General features: G+C 47.0%; 1 long non-coding RNA gene across 2 annotated transcripts; it reads left to right on the plus strand.

The window, feature by feature from the left end:
• The first annotated feature begins 261 nt into the window (after positions 1–261).
• LOC147340840 (uncharacterized) lies at positions 262–4,785 on the plus strand. Of its 2 annotated transcripts, none has more exons than XR_015158459.1 (2): positions 262–796; positions 3,389–4,785. It is a non-coding gene; the product is annotated as an uncharacterized LOC147340840 (long non-coding RNA). The 2 variants fall into 2 exon arrangements; XR_015158458.1 differs by lacking the exon at positions 262–796 and adding an exon at positions 1,727–3,196.
• Positions 4,786–5,543: the final 758 nt, after the last annotated feature.

Here is a 5,543-nt window from a genome sequence, read left to right on the forward strand (position 1 = left end):
GCCAGAGACCACTAGTCCACAGACTACACTGTGTGTGTGTGTGTGTGTGTGTGTGTGTGTGCGTGCGCACACGTGCATGTGTGCGTGCATGTTCATCCACCAATCTAGCCATCTGTTCCTGTTTTTCCAGTACGTTTGGATCAGAGCAAAGAGAGGCCTGTTTGGGTGGCCCTGCCCCCAGAGCTGAGTTCTCTTGGTGGTTTGGAGCCTGCAGCCTGAGCAGACTTACTCTCCATTCATTCTTTAGAAGGCATCACTGTCTCCAACAAGAAGAACGAGTAAGAGGAAGGGGGCTCAAGTCTTACAGCTATCCCTTTATCTGCAGTTCCCTATGCTCCTCCTACTCAGGGATGGGGGACGTCCAGACACCTGCCCAGGGATGAAATTCAGTGGTCTGGGCAGTGAGAAGAGAGCTGATGGGGGAAGCAAATGAGCAGGCAGAGGCCTCTACCATCAGTCACCCTCCCACCCACCTGTGGGATCCTCACTTATTTCTCTCATACCAGCTGTAACAACAGGGCTCCAGCTGGCATTAAAGTGCTGTGGTAGCTCTCACCATGCTCTGACACAGGTGTGACCACCACTGGGATGATCCCAAGTGCTGAGAGGAGTTTTCAATCTGATTCTACCAGGGCCGTCGGTTGAAAGGCATCTCTGCTCTCACAGGTCTTGGGAGCTTAAAACAGCCTTCCTGTCAGTGTAGGACTCAGCACTCCAGCTCAGCTGTCTTCTCCACTGGATTCTGCGGCCAGACTCCCCATTGCTCACTCCTTCAGGCCTACCAAGGAGGCCCCAGGTGCAAATCTACTTTATTCTTAACTGATTAACCCATTGGTGTCTTAGCTCCAGTAAAATTCTACCACAGGAGGGCCCTGAGGCCTGGGGGCAAAAAGACTCTAAATTCTGAGGCTAAGAGGAGGGTGTTGACAAGACAAAGACCAGGACCAGTGAAAGTGTTAGTTGCTCAGTCCTGTCCAACTCTTTGCGACCCCATGAACTGTAGCCTGCCAGACTCCTCTGTCTGTGGAATTCTCCAGGCAAGAATACTGGAGTGGGTTGCCATTCTCTTCTCCAGAGGATCTTCCCGACCTAGGGATTGATCCTGGGTCTCATGCATTGCAGGTGGATTTTTTTTTTTTTTTTTTTTTTTACCATCTGAGCTACCAGGGAAGCCCAAGACAAAAACAAGTCAAGAGAATCTACTTGGTGATTTACCAGGTACACCAATGCCTTTGATGCCTTTTGGATCTGACTCTTCTTTCTCTCTCTCTGGGACTTCCCAGATGGCTCAGTGGTAAAGAATCCACCTACCAATCCAGGAGATATGGGTTCGATCCCTGGGTCAGGAGGATCCCCTGGAGAAGGAAATGGCAGCCCACTCCAGTATTCTTGCCTAGAAAAATCCCATGGACAGAGGAGCCTGGTAGGCTACAGTCCATGGAGTTGCAGAAGAGTTGGACATGACTTACCAACTAAACAACAACTCCTATCTCAGCCCAGCGCCACCACCCTAATTACCTCTCACTAGGATTGCTGTCAGAGAAGGCAATGGCACTCCACTCCAGTACTCTTGCCTGGAAAATCCCATGGACGGAGGAGCCTGGTGGGCTGCAGTCCATGGGGTCACTGAGGATCAGACACAACTGAGTGACTTCACTTTCACTTTTCACTTTCATGCATTGGAGAAGGAAATGGCAACCCACTCCAGTGTTCTTGCCTGGAGAATCCCAGGGACGGAGGAGCCTGGTGGGCTGCAGTCTACGGAGTTGCACAGAGTCGGACACGACTGAAGTGATGCAGCAAGAGCAGCAGCAGCAAAATTGCTGTAGTAATTGACAACTTGGTTGCAATCCTTCTTATTCCAGTCAAGTTTGGTTCCTGGGGGCAGAGCTAACCATCCTAAAGCAATTTGTGTTCATTGGCCAATAGCCCTCCAGAGCCTCCTTAAGTCCAAACTCCTCACGCTGATATCAAAGATGCCCTGAATCCAGGTACCCCTTCCCCAGTAAGTCATTTCTCCCCCACTGCACCTCCACACCCATCCTCTCCTCTAGTCTAATCTCCTCATTCTTCCTTAATCACATCATGACCCTCTCCACTTCCACCCTTTTCCCTAATCATACCTCCCCCTTGGAAGCTTGCTCCTTTTCTAGCCAACAGTCTCCATCTCATATATTATTAACAACCTAACTCAAGTTCAGCCTCCTCTGGGAAGCCTCCTCCCTCCAATCCAGCCCACACTGCTCCTCTCTCTGTACTCTGAACCCCTATGGTGCTTACTGTTTAGAACACCTAATGTGGTAGGTAATTGTTTCCCAACTTGTATTATTCTTAGTTGCTTCATATGAATAAGTATGATTTTTCTGCTAAATTATGAGTTTCTAAAGAGCAGGCTCTTGGCTCTCTCCTTCTCACCAGAACATTGGCATTGGGCTAGACCCAGGAGTGCTCGAGAGACCCCTATTCCCTTGACTTAACTCCATAATGAAGGAAGGATGAGATGAATGAAGGCCCTCTGAGGATCTTCTCCAGCCGTTTCCTCCACATGTTCCAGGCCTTGGAGGAGCTGAGGCTGCCCAGAGAGGTCTAGCCAGCCAATCGGCTGTTGGATCTCTAGTTTTCAGTCCACTCCCACCTCCTAAGGCTTTCAGAGCGATCAATAATGCTGCTTAAGTGATCAATCTGAGACACAATGGACTGCAGGGGCCAGTGTTTGATTAACTCGAGAGAATAAATGTATGTTGGAAGAGATGGAGCAGGGAGGGAGGAGCAGAAGAGAAGGCAGGAAGAAAGATGAGCTAGGGGAAGATGGAGGGAGAGATTTTATGAATGAGGAGCTGATAGGATGGAGCTGAGAGTAGTTCTCAACTGATTCAACAGCTGAAGCACGTTCTTACTTAGGCAACTAAATGATCGGGGGAGCTTTCTCAGAGCCCAGTGAGGCTGCTGGGGCTGCTGGGCAATCTTTGACCTTGGCAGGATTACTGCTGTCACAGCCAACTGAGAGCCTAAGAGGCTGCAGGCTCCATATTGGATAGAGAAGTGGGTTGTGGGATGGAGACTTGGGGCTTGAGCTATGCTCGCAGGCTGAGTCCACAGAAATCCCAAGCCCTGGCATCCTTCCGTCCTCCACCCAAGACTGATAACGAGGCTATCCATGATGATATTGGAGAATTGGCTTATCTGCCAGGGTGATGTCAGTATTACCTTTTCTCTGTCCATTGCTGTACATACTACCCCTAATCCCCCTACTCCAAGGCTCAGGGCCTGGAAATTTAATTATTTGGCAGTTAACAAAAAATGAGTTTCTTTCCGATTTTTATTTTTCTGGAGGGCCCAAATCTCTAGCTGTACCACTTCATAGTTTTTTTTTTTTTTTTTTCCCTAGGAAAGATAGTGTTATCAGGAAAAAACAGAGCAGATGGCTTATTACTTTGAGAAAGTTCCTCCTTTCATCTAACCATGATTCCTGCTGCTCTCATTAAAAACCTATCCTTCAGATATGATATAATGGTGTTATGCTCACCATCATTCAGGCTCAAAGCCTTTGACTCTGCTTCTTTCCTCACCATATTCATCCGATTGGTAGGTACATCAGATATCTTCTGCCTCCAACATCCATCCACCCACCTCCTTCTTCCTATCCCCAGCCAGCTACTGTAACAGCCTGCTAACTGGTCTTCATGTCAGGATGGCCCCCTTTAAATCAATCTGCCAAAGGGAAAAAAAGAAAAATGAGCCTGAAGCTAATCAAGCCTAGAGATAACTTCCACTTACAAGGGATGCAGGAGATAGTGGAACAAGCTAAATGACAACAGGGTGAAGCAAGCAAACCAGAATGCGGGCTAATGGGTGGAACAACTGATGAGACTTCTCTGTTTAAGTCAGAGAGAGGGGACTGTCAAAAAGTCCTTAAGAGGCATAATGAGAAAATGTAATGTGCTGAACTTTTTTGGATCTTGATTCTAACAAGCCAACTGTACAACATGTTTTGAGACAGTTGACACTCATGCATGGACTGGGTCATGGATAATAAAAGGACTATTGTTACTGTTAGACATGTTAATGGGACTGTGGTTATATGAGAAAAATCTCCATTTTCCAATGTGCATAGAGAGGTATAAGGGTGAAATGACACAACTGATGTTTAAAATTTATTTTAAAATACTTCAGCAAAGAAAAAAAAGGATAAATAAGGTAATATGGCCAAGTCCGTCTAGTCAAAGCTTTGGTTTTTCCAGTAGTCATGTATGGATGTGAGAGTTGGACTATAAAGAAAGCTGAGTGCTGAAGAATTGATGCTTTTGAACTGTGGTGTGGGAGAAGACTCTTGAGAGTCCCCTGGACTGCAAGGAGATCCAACCAGTCCATTCCTAAAGGAGATCAGTCCTGAATATTCATTGGAAGGACTGATGCTGAAGTTGACACTCCGATACTTTGGCCACCTGATGCAAAAAACTGACTTATTGGAAAAGACCCTGATGCTGGGAAAGACTGAAGGCTGGAGGAAAAGGGGATGACAGAGGATGACATGGTTGGATGGTATCACTGACTCAACGGATATGCATTTGAGAAAACTCCGGTAGTTGGTGATGGACAGGGAAACCTGGCGTGCTGCAGTCATGGGGTCGCAAAGAGTCAGGCATGACTGAGTGACTGAACTGAACTGATGGCCAAGTCCTAATCACTACTTATTGTGGATAATGGGTATATGGAGTTACTATACTATTTTCTCATTTTTTTTGGTTGGGGGGGAAAGTTGTTCATAATAAAGAACAAAAACAATAGTCATCCACTGTACCCCAGACTCCTTTCCTAGCTTTATCTTCTACTCCTACCTCATTTCTCTGTGACACCTGCCCTGTGTCCTTGCCCAAGTGATTCTTGTCTCAACTTTATCCCTTCCCTCACTCATTAATTCATTTATTCAATAAATATCTTGTAAGGACCTCTTGGGAGAAGGCAAAGGCACCCCATTCCAGTACTCTTGCCTGGAAAATCCCATGGACAGAGGAGCCTGTGGGCTGCAGTCCATGGGGTCGCTAAGAGTCAGACACGACTGAGCGACTTCACTTTCACTTTTCGCTTTCATGCATTGGAGAAGAAAATGGCAACCCACTCCAGTGTTCTTGCCTAGAGAATCCCAGGGACGGGGGAGCCTGGTGGGCTACCGTCTCTGGGGTCGCACAGAATCGGACACGACTGAAGTGACTTAGCAAGGACCTCTTGTACACATTGGGCCTGTAAATGCAAAGATGACTGAGGCTGAGGAAGATGAGGGGACTCCTTCATCTTTATATCCTTCCCAGCAACTAGCACAGGACCTTGCTCATAACAGGTGCTCAACAAACATTACTGGAACTGATATGCAGGGGGAGATGGGAGAGAATCCCTGTCTCCTATGAACTCGTATTCAATCCAACCCAAGAAATGCTTATTGAACACATACTATGTGTAAGGTGTTGGGTGCTGTGGAGATAAGAGATGAGAAACACCAGGCTCTTTCCTCCACTGAACTTACAGTGTAGACAAGACAGATAAGA

Source organism: Bos grunniens, chromosome X (genome assembly GCF_055505025.1).
Source record: "Bos grunniens cultivar Pamir isolate PY7600 chromosome X, Bosgru_T2T1.0, whole genome shotgun sequence".
Taxonomy (NCBI): Eukaryota; Metazoa; Chordata; class Mammalia; order Artiodactyla; family Bovidae; genus Bos; species Bos grunniens.